The sequence below is a fragment of the Chiloscyllium plagiosum genome, chromosome 26 (assembly GCF_004010195.1).
Source record: "Chiloscyllium plagiosum isolate BGI_BamShark_2017 chromosome 26, ASM401019v2, whole genome shotgun sequence".
NCBI lineage: Eukaryota > Metazoa > Chordata > Chondrichthyes > Orectolobiformes > Hemiscylliidae > Chiloscyllium > Chiloscyllium plagiosum.
In genome coordinates, this window is record NC_057735.1 from 52,842,272 (window position 1) to 52,852,228 (window position 9,957).

A 9,957-nucleotide genomic window follows, 5' to 3' on the forward strand; every position below is an offset into this window, starting at 1 on the left:
CATCTCTGTATTATTATGACTCATTAGGTTTTCATGCTTGAAATCAAGCCCTGCTAATCCTCGAGTCACTGGTTGGTGAAAGACACAAGTAGTCGGGTCATTATAAAAAGCCTCTAACTTATCAGTTAACAGTCACAGCTTATAACACTGCAGGAAAGATGAACTGGTTTTCTTCAGGTTTGCAGTGAGTTTTAACAGTAGAGCACAGAAAGACAACTCCTTAGCTGGGGAAAAACTCAACTCTCTCTGTGTAATTTGTTCAGTTGCTTAAGAGTCAATCACACAGTTGTTGGCAGGCAAAAATGGTATCTGTCTATTGGTCTAGTGACCAATTATCAATCAGCCACTTGTTTGTATACACCCTCAATACAATTAGTCAGAAAGTATCTCCCTCCAACAAATCTGTGCTGTCACTAATCAATCCTGTAACTCAGAACTTTTTCTCCTAATCTCCCTACCACTGATGTCAGACTCACTGGTCTGTAATTACCTAGCCTATCCCTACTGCCTTGAACAAAGAAACCACATTCGTCCCGGGTGTCCTTGGAGAAGGAGCACGCGGTGTCGACCAACACCCTGGAGTTGTTCAGGGAGAGGTGGGCGCCGCAGGGGGTGGAGTGCATCATTTCTCCCTCCAACTCTATTTTGATTTAGTCCCTACCCTCCCCTTCACTGTTTTGATCACTCAGCACTGCCCTTTGACCTGAAGGGCAGTGTTTGTCACTGGCCACCCGGGTGTTTTCCTATCTTCCTGGTGGTGGAATTTGAATAAAGATTCGTGTCTCACACCTGCACACACACACCATGGGTGCTGGGGAAAAAATAAGCACTACCGCACTTAGGTGGTAGTGTGGAAAAAAGAAAAAAAGAGAAAAAAAAATAAACAAGTTTTTTTCACTGTATCTCACACGTATACACACACACCATGGTTGCTGGCGAAAAAATAAGCACTACCGCACTTAGGTGGTAGTGTGGTGGTTAAATTAAAAAATAAGAAAAAAAGAAACCACATTCGTTATCCTCCAGTTATCTGGCACTTTACCTGTGGCCAGCAAAGTATTAAATATCTCCGCCAGGCTCCCAGCAATCTCCTCCCTTGTCTCCCATAGTAGCCTGGAATATATCTCATTGGGCCCTAGATATTCATGCACCTTTATGCCTGATAAAACATAGTAACTCCTCCTGAAGCTGAATGTTGTCGTCAATTATGTACTGCCTGCACATATTAATGGCAACTTGACCAGGACCAGGAATAGTCCAATGAGACTAACCTTCAACTAGTTCACTCACCCCTGCACCAGGTAGCTAAAGGTTAGGAAGATAGGACTGAAGTACAGCCATAAACTGAGGAGGAGCACTTGCAAATAGAAGAATGGCTGCGACCTCTTGCATTCTAATCAGGCAACATGCCTTAATAACTACCATTCTGTGGCTCTGATATCTATCATCATGAAAAGTTAGTAATAGAACACATCAGCTCCAGCCTCCCAGATTGTCTTGATCTGACATAATTCATCTACTATCACAATAGGTCCATAGATGTCTCACTAGCCCTACTCCATGACTGGAATACCTGGAAAACAGGGCTACCTATGTCAGACTTCTATTTATTGACTCTAGCCCTGCCTTCAACATGATAATTTCAATAAAACTCCTCTTCAAACTCTAAGACCTAGGATTCTGCTCCCTCCTCTGCAACTGGATTCTCAATTTCCTGAACCACAGACTGCAATCAGTAAGGATAGGTGGTAACATCTCCTCCACAATAATCCTCAACATTGGTACCCCACAAGGCTGCATATTCAGCCCCTAACTATACTTCTTGTAAACTCATGACTATGTGGCCAAGTTCAGCTCTAACTCCATTTACAAAGTTGTTGATGATACCACTGTAACGGTTCAGATTTCAAACAACGACAAGACAGAGTACAAGAAAGAGATAGACAGCTTAGTAGCATTGTGTAAAGTCAATGATCTCTCCTTCAATGTCAGCAAAATGAAGAACCTAGTCATCTCCCTGATGAAACAGAGCGGTGAACACACCCCTGTCTATATCAATGGTGTTGAGGAGGATGCAGTTGAGAGCTTCATTCCTAGGAGTAAATATCACCAACAATCTATCCTGATCCATCCACATCAATGTCACAGTCAAGAAAACACACCAATGTCTCTACTTCCTCGAAAGGCTAAGGAAATTTGAATGTCCACAATGACTCTTACTAATTTTTATAGATGTGCCATAGAAAGCATCCTACCTATGTTGCTCAGTGGTTAGCACTGCTGCCTCACAGCGCCAGAGACACAGATTCAATTGCAGCTGTGTGGAGTTTGCACATTTTCCCTGTGTCTGCTTGGGTTTCCTCCGGGTTTTCCAGTCGGCGTTTTGTCTCTCCGATATAGAGGTGACCACATTGGAGCAACAATGCAATAGACCAAATTGAAAGAGGTACAAGTGAAATGCTGCTTAATCTGAAATGAGTGTTTGGGGCCTTGGATGGTGAGCATGGAAGAGGTAAAGGGGCAGGTGTTGCACCTTCTGCGATTGCATGGGAAGGTGCCGTGTGTGATGGGAGAGGTGTTAGGTGTGATGGAGGAGTGGACTAGGTTGTCCTGGAGGTAATGATCTCTGCAGAATGTAGACGGGGGGGGGGGGGAGGGAAGGGAAGATGTGTTTAGTGGTGGAGTCGTGTTCCAACCTCATAATCTCCCAACCCTGGACAGCCCGTTTCTACCCACTCCCCAAAATCCACAAGAAGGACTGTCCCGGCAGGCCCATTGTGTCAGCATGCTCCTGCCCCACTGAACTTATTTCCTCCTACCTTGATTCCATTCTTATTCTCTATATCGGAGAGACAAAACGCCAACTGGGTGATCGCTTTGCTGAGCACCTTCGGTCTGTACGCAATCAGGTCCCGGACCTTCCCGTGGCTTGCCACTTCAACATCCAATCCTGCTCCCATGCCCACATGTCTGTCCTTAGCCTGCTGCAATGTTCCAGTGAAGCTCAACGCAAACTGGAGGAACAGCATCTCATCTTCCGACTAGGCACGTTACAGCCTGCCGGACTCAACATTGAATTCAACAACTTCAGATGATTATCCCATCTGGACCCCTCTATTTTCATTCTGCTCCGTACTTTTATTTCATTTATTTTATTTATCCTTTTTTTATCTATATTTCTTTTCACTGCTCTGTACCTCATTTCTTGATTGTCTCTTTCTCTTGCTCCCCACTCTCTCTTCCCCCTTTGCTACCCTTCTCCCTGTTTTCCATGTTGCCTTTGCTTCACCCATCCCCCACATAATATGTCACATAGCACTGGTTTTAGCCTTGTTCACTCACAGCTCCTAATCTCCCTATAATCTCTCTATGCACTGTCATTATCACCTCTTTATTTCTACCTTTGCTTCTGGAGCCATGACTCACCTTCTCTCAGTCTCGTATAAATACCTCCCTATGGCTCCCTTTTTTTAGCTTTGACAAAGGGTCAGTTAGACTCTAAACATCAGCTCTTTTCTCTCCTTACAGATGCTGCCAGACCTGCTAAGATTTTCCAGCATTTTCTCTTTTGGTTTCAGGTTCCAGCATCCACAGTATTTTGCTTTTATCCAAGTTAGGTGAGGAATTGGCCATGTTAAATTGTCCGTAGTGTCCAGGCATATGTGGACTAGGTTGTTTTGCCCTAGGTTGTTTTGCAGAGTAGGCCATTCTGCCCTTCGAGCCTGCACCACCATTCAATATGGCCATGGCTGATCATCCTTAATCAGTATCCTGTTCCTGCCTTATCTTCATAACCCTTGATTCCACAATCCTTGAGAGCCCTTTCCAACTCTTTCTTAAATGAAACCAGAGACTGGGCCTCCACTGCCCTCTGGGGCAGAGCATTCCACACAGCCACCACTCTCTGGGTGAAGAAGTTTCTCCTCATCTCTGTCCTAAATGGTCTACCCTGTATTTTTAAGCTGTGTCCTCTGGTTCGGCACTCACCCATCAGCGGAAACATGTTTCCTGCCTCCAGATTGTCTAATCCTTTAATAATCTTATATGTCTCAATCAGATCCCCTCTCAGTCTTCTAAACTCAAGGGTATACAAGACCAGTTGCTCCAGTCTTTCAGTGTAAGGTAATCCCACCATTCCAGGAATTGACCTCGTAATGGCCTAGTTCTTCTTTGAGCATGATGGCTAAGGTCATGAGCCAATATTGTGCCTGAACATATTGTGTGATGGTTCCTCTGGTAACATATAGCTTGCTACATACATTCAGTACATCTATGTATCTTGCAGCCACTGTCTTTGCCGCCAGTTGCCTGAAACAACTCAGTGGAAGTATGCATTCCTGAGCTGTATCTCCAAAGGGATGGAGGAATACACTGGTTGAAGGCAGCTATAGTTCAGACGCTGATTAGATACTCTTAAAAGCAAAGACACTCTTGTTACTTTGCAGCTTGCAAATAGGAACTCAATTTCATAATTGAGGTCAACCCGCTTATTGAAGATACACATTACTTGAACATATCACCTGGAAGGATCCTTGATGTGCAAGTTCAAAAACAGAAATGATTATGTGGGTGAAAACACATCAATGTCCAACTGCCCTCCTAAGTGAACACTCAAGAACACATCAATGACCCAGTTGGTGGAATCTTACAAGGCTGTGAGTGACATGAGCTAAGGCAAGATATTCAGCAAGACTCATTTCAACATCAAAATGGCTGCTTCTTGCACATATTTTTACAAGTGGCATGGCGAGATACAGAATAGACAGCAATGAATTTCCAATTGACAATATTGTTGCTTGTTAAACATCTTGTTAATAGCTCTACTTGTCACGGGTTGCAATCTTACCAAACTTGATACATATACTAGGCATCAGGAAAGCTCAACATGGAAACCTGAGTGGTTCCATGTGGCCTCAATTTGCCACTTGCTCCAAACAACCTTCATGTTGGGCATCAGGGCACATTACCCGGGCACAGGCCACTCCCGCCAAACATCCACAGACATTGGCATCTGATATGCCTGCCTCTAACGATCCTCACGGCACATTCTTTGATCATTTATGAGATTCTCCTACACTTCAATGCTGTACTTCATGCTGCATTGGCAGCTATCATTGCAATGCTGCTGCAAGGACATTGTGCCCTCATTAACACAATCCCAGTGCATGGATTGGCCCAGGCTATATCTCCAGACTGTCTGCTTGCTGTCATAATACTTACTCATTCTGAGCCGACCTGGAAACTCATTACATCCCCCCAGGTGATAGCCTTCACTCAGGAGATCTCTGTGCAGTAAGTCAAGGGAGCTTCCAACAGCAGTCCAGGCCCTGTTTGGGCAGTCAGGGTCAGGATCGTCTCCTCACAAGGAGTGAGGTACTGAATGATGTGCACCACATCACTTGGTTTGACTCTGAGTATTTTGGCCTGTTTTCCTCATGGAATGAGAGAGAGCCAGGTCTTACGAAAATGAAAGTAGGTGGCTCAGCTATTAATGTTAATGCAGGAGGAGAGGTGTCCTGAGCAAGTGTGTAGACAGTTCAGAGACCGTGCAAGGTTGGTGTGTCGGGGATTGGGGTGGATGAGGGTGAATGGGGACAAAGTTGCAGGCAATGTTGACAGTGGTGAAGCTTGTTGGAAGTAGGTACAGTAGCAGAGATTATGTGAGTGGGAGGTACTGGAGAAAAGATGGTTGCACTTAGCCTAGTGGATTGGAGAAAGACTTTCTACCTACACTGCTATGCATTCCTTCAGATGGCTGAGAATGCTTTACCCCAGTTGGAAACCTTGGACTGGGTTGGCTTGGTGTTGTGTCATGGCCTCCAGTGTTGGCCCAGGGGGAGCAGGAAGTCCTGCCTGTGCACCATACCATTCAGCATCACAACCCCAAAGTCCCCATCTGTCACATCTGAGCCAAGTGTCAGGAACTGTATAACACAGTTCTAGACTGATGGTACTTGTCCAAGTGCTCAATGGGCTTTTAAAATTGATGCAAGCGCAAGGGATGAGGGTGAACTCCAGGATATCTGGTGAGTGACAACTTGTTCCGGGAATGGGTGCATGCTAAGATGGGCTGAAATCAGATGTGATGCTTGCTGTGAGGGCTGAAAGACCAATTAATGTGGCAAGCTTTGTAAGATAAGGTGCGAAAATTCACTTGGTCTTGCAGTATGAATCATTCCACCAAACCCAACGCAGCTTGGACATAGCCAAAAAAACACTAAGACCAAACCTAAACTTTCTTTTCCTTGCAAAAACTCAACACCTTTGCAAAAAAAAAGAGATAAAAATAATCAAACATTAACTTGGTATAGAGGCCACCAACTGATTTATGAGCAGTGCATAACCACTGGGACAGCATACAGGAGCTGTCCTTTCCAATACCCTAGGTGAGCAGTGACTTTGGTTTCCAGTTCTCACTAGTTTGACTTTCAGACTTTCTAAGCAGGGTTAAGGACGTTTTGGAAGAGGAGGAGTGTCATCACAGAAAGTAAACCTACCACAAACCCATCAAAAATCCAGAACATTTCTCCCAAATGATCCTTGAGGAAGGCATAATGGAGAAAATCTGCCAGCACTTGAACATGCACAACTTCTCAGGTAAATAATTGTTGTATTAAACTCCAATGAAATAGCCTGAGGTTTTTGTTCAAAAACTTTCCAAGAATTCAAATGGGTTGTGGTCAGATTAGGTTAATATCCCCCCTGTAATTTTGGTCATATACCCTGAAGTGTTTTGAAGAGCTGATACATAATGCAAAGTTTCTTTCTCTGTCAAGAACTTTCTCTGATACTTATTAGGTTTCTTAAAGAGCTCTCTAATTGGCCACTTGAAGGCAACTTCACCGTCTTGGAGCAGCTGTGCCCCAACGTCTATATCACTGGCATTAGTGGCCACTTTGAATATTTCTTCATAGAATCCCTACAGTGTGGAAACAGGTCATTTGGCCCAACAAATCCACACCGTACCTCTGAAGAGTAACCCACCCAGACTCATTCCTTATTACTCTACATTTCCCCTGACTAATGGCACCTAACTTACACATCCCTGAACACTGTGGGCAATTTAGCATGGCCAATTCTCCTAATCTGCACATCTTTGGAAGAAATCAGAGCACCCGGAGGAAACCCACACAGATACAGAGAGAATGTGCAAACTCCACATGTTACTAAAACTGGTATCGCCAGAACCGGCCCATTTATCAAGGAAGTCTTTAACTTCTTCAAGGTTATCTGTCAGAAGTCTGACTGGGTAAACCTCATGTTTTTCTGCAAAAGATTTGTTAACTGGTGACCAAAATGTTGAAGTTAGGGACAAGCCACCTGCGGAACCCATAGATACCCAGGAATTGTAAAATATTTCCCATTCATCTTCAGATTAGGAAATTTATTATCACTTGAACTTGGACTTTACTGAATATGTGACCTAGATCTTAGCAAACTGACTTTTGTCAGACTTATGCTAAAGTTTGTGTTGGACAGTCAGTCAAATAAGGTCCCAATTGCCTAAAATGAACATTCCCAGTATTACTGCATCTAAAATGGTCACTAACATAGAACATACAATTACTCAACTGAATAATCAACTGATTATACAGTCTTTGAACTTTAAGATGTTTTGTAGGCACTGCATTAGCTTTTCAAAACCTTTCTGGAAAATTCAACACATAATCCAGAGGGTAGTTTCATCCTTGTGTGCCAAAATGCTCCTTAATCAATCTTAAGGGAGCCCCCATACCTCATGCCCATAGACAAATCCAACAGTGCTGAAGCCAACCAATTCATTTTGTATGGCTCTGGTTGTACACACCAAGAATGATATCCATGGACCCCAATCCAAGGAATACTCAGCCAGGGGATTCTCAGATATTAGGCTTTAATCATATTTTTTATGGTTTGGAGATGTTTCTCCAAAGTTCCTTCTGACCATGAATGATAAGCAGATGACGTGAGCTGTTTTATTTTGAAAGTACATGTGATTTCCTGAAATGTATGTGACATGAAACTTCTCCACTGATTATACTGAATTTCCTTTGACAACCCATATCTAGTAAATCAAAGGCTGTACTAATTCCTTCTATGGTCTTTTCAGGGGTATTCCTTTCAGAAACCAAGTGGATAAAATTTTGGCAATACTTAAACTGACATAGTAACGTTTAAAAGTGCCTCTAAGGATAGCAGAAGCATATATCATGGAATAAGTGAGATATGCATTTAGGATAAAGCATAAAGAGCTTCATATAAATTCTAACATCAGTTACAGGTAACAATGTTTATCATATTTCTTTTCTGGCTATTATAGGTTAGAAATCTGTCTTGGGCAGTGATACAGATTGACAGTATTAGATCAATAATCCATTCAATGCATCATCTAATATGTAATTGAATTGACTGTAATATAATTTGAAAATCAGTTCCATTGCAATCAATGGAATTAGGTATTAGATGGTGAACAAACTGCCCAATCCCATTTGTTTTATACAATAGCAAAGGTGATCCGCTATGCCTCTCCTCCAAATGTTCAAATAGTTAATAATTGTAGACCTAATAATACTTCCTTTTATTTGTGTTGAATTTTACCTTCATACTATCTATTGTCATGTAAATGGTAAAAGTCTCTCTAATTAATATATTGTACTGTTCATGCCTTCAACTATGCTATCAAGTCAGGAAATAAAAAATGCTGCCATTAAATTCGCTTTCTGGGGTAAGTCATACTTTAAAAAATCCACTTTAACTATGGCAAGTACTATTTCAATTGCAATTTTCCCATTATACATTTAGGCATTACGTGTTTGACAAGAAAATGCAATATAGGATGAAGTTTTAAACAATGGGTGTTTTGCTTTGGCCCTGAAAGCAAAGAAAAAAAAGACCAGCTTTAAATTATAATTAAAGTACTCACGTAATGTTAGAACCTAAGTTCTACTCCAATGCACAGTGCAGTATAATGAAATGTTTGCTTACTGGTCACTTTATTTATTCTGTGTTCTGCTTTTATTTAGTCCAGATTAAAACCTTGAAATCCCAATTTATACATGCACTCAGAAATTGAAAAATATTTTGTTAGCTTATTTAGAAAACATTGATAAACTACATTTCATACTTGAAATGTAAAATGTTTCAGGTTTAATAGTTGAAGTAAGGCAAATTTAAAATGAATTGCATATTGGAGGAGTTCTAAACTTTCATCATATTTGTAAAATACATTAAACTAAGCTATTTTCACTGCTGATAAATATAACTCTCTTTAGCAGGTGTCTAATAAATAATAATTATGCGGTTTTCTAAGAATTAACCAGCACAGAGCTCTTTTAGACAATAAAATTAAAAATTGAACAGTCTACATAAAGAAAAGCTAATCATGTGAACTTAGGGGTTGAAATGTGCAGCTGTCAAAGCAATAAGGTAAATGGGTTTTATACTGCAATGGTTTTGCTGTAGAACTCCATATTCTTTTTTTCAAAAAAGGGACAGTGAACTATAGCACCATTCCAACTGTTGCTTGGTAAAACACCATTTTGGCTGACTGGGTGGTCTTAAGTCCACAGTGGTTACATAGTCGATACCAATCAAGGCCCAGCAGCTGAGGCCCTCTGTGACCTGTTCCAACAGCTTGTCAAACCCCAATTCACATTCATTTGTGTGGGGATGCTTTTTTCTGGTGTTTTATTTATGGGATTACATAAATGAGCCATTAAAAATGTAAATCTTCAAAACACTGAGTGAATACAGCTTTAAACAATAAGCTTAGTGCAGTACAGTATATAAATGCAATAAACCAGGAGTATCACAACCCCGTGTCTATGGCAACAATACTGAATTAGAAAAAAATGAAACAGCTCAGAATCACAAGAGAAATTGGGGCAAAAGAAAGGTTAGTTTCCAACACATACATGAAAGAAAATGCAATCATGCCATTGCAGTAAATAGAAAATGCCAAACTAACCTCAACTGGTT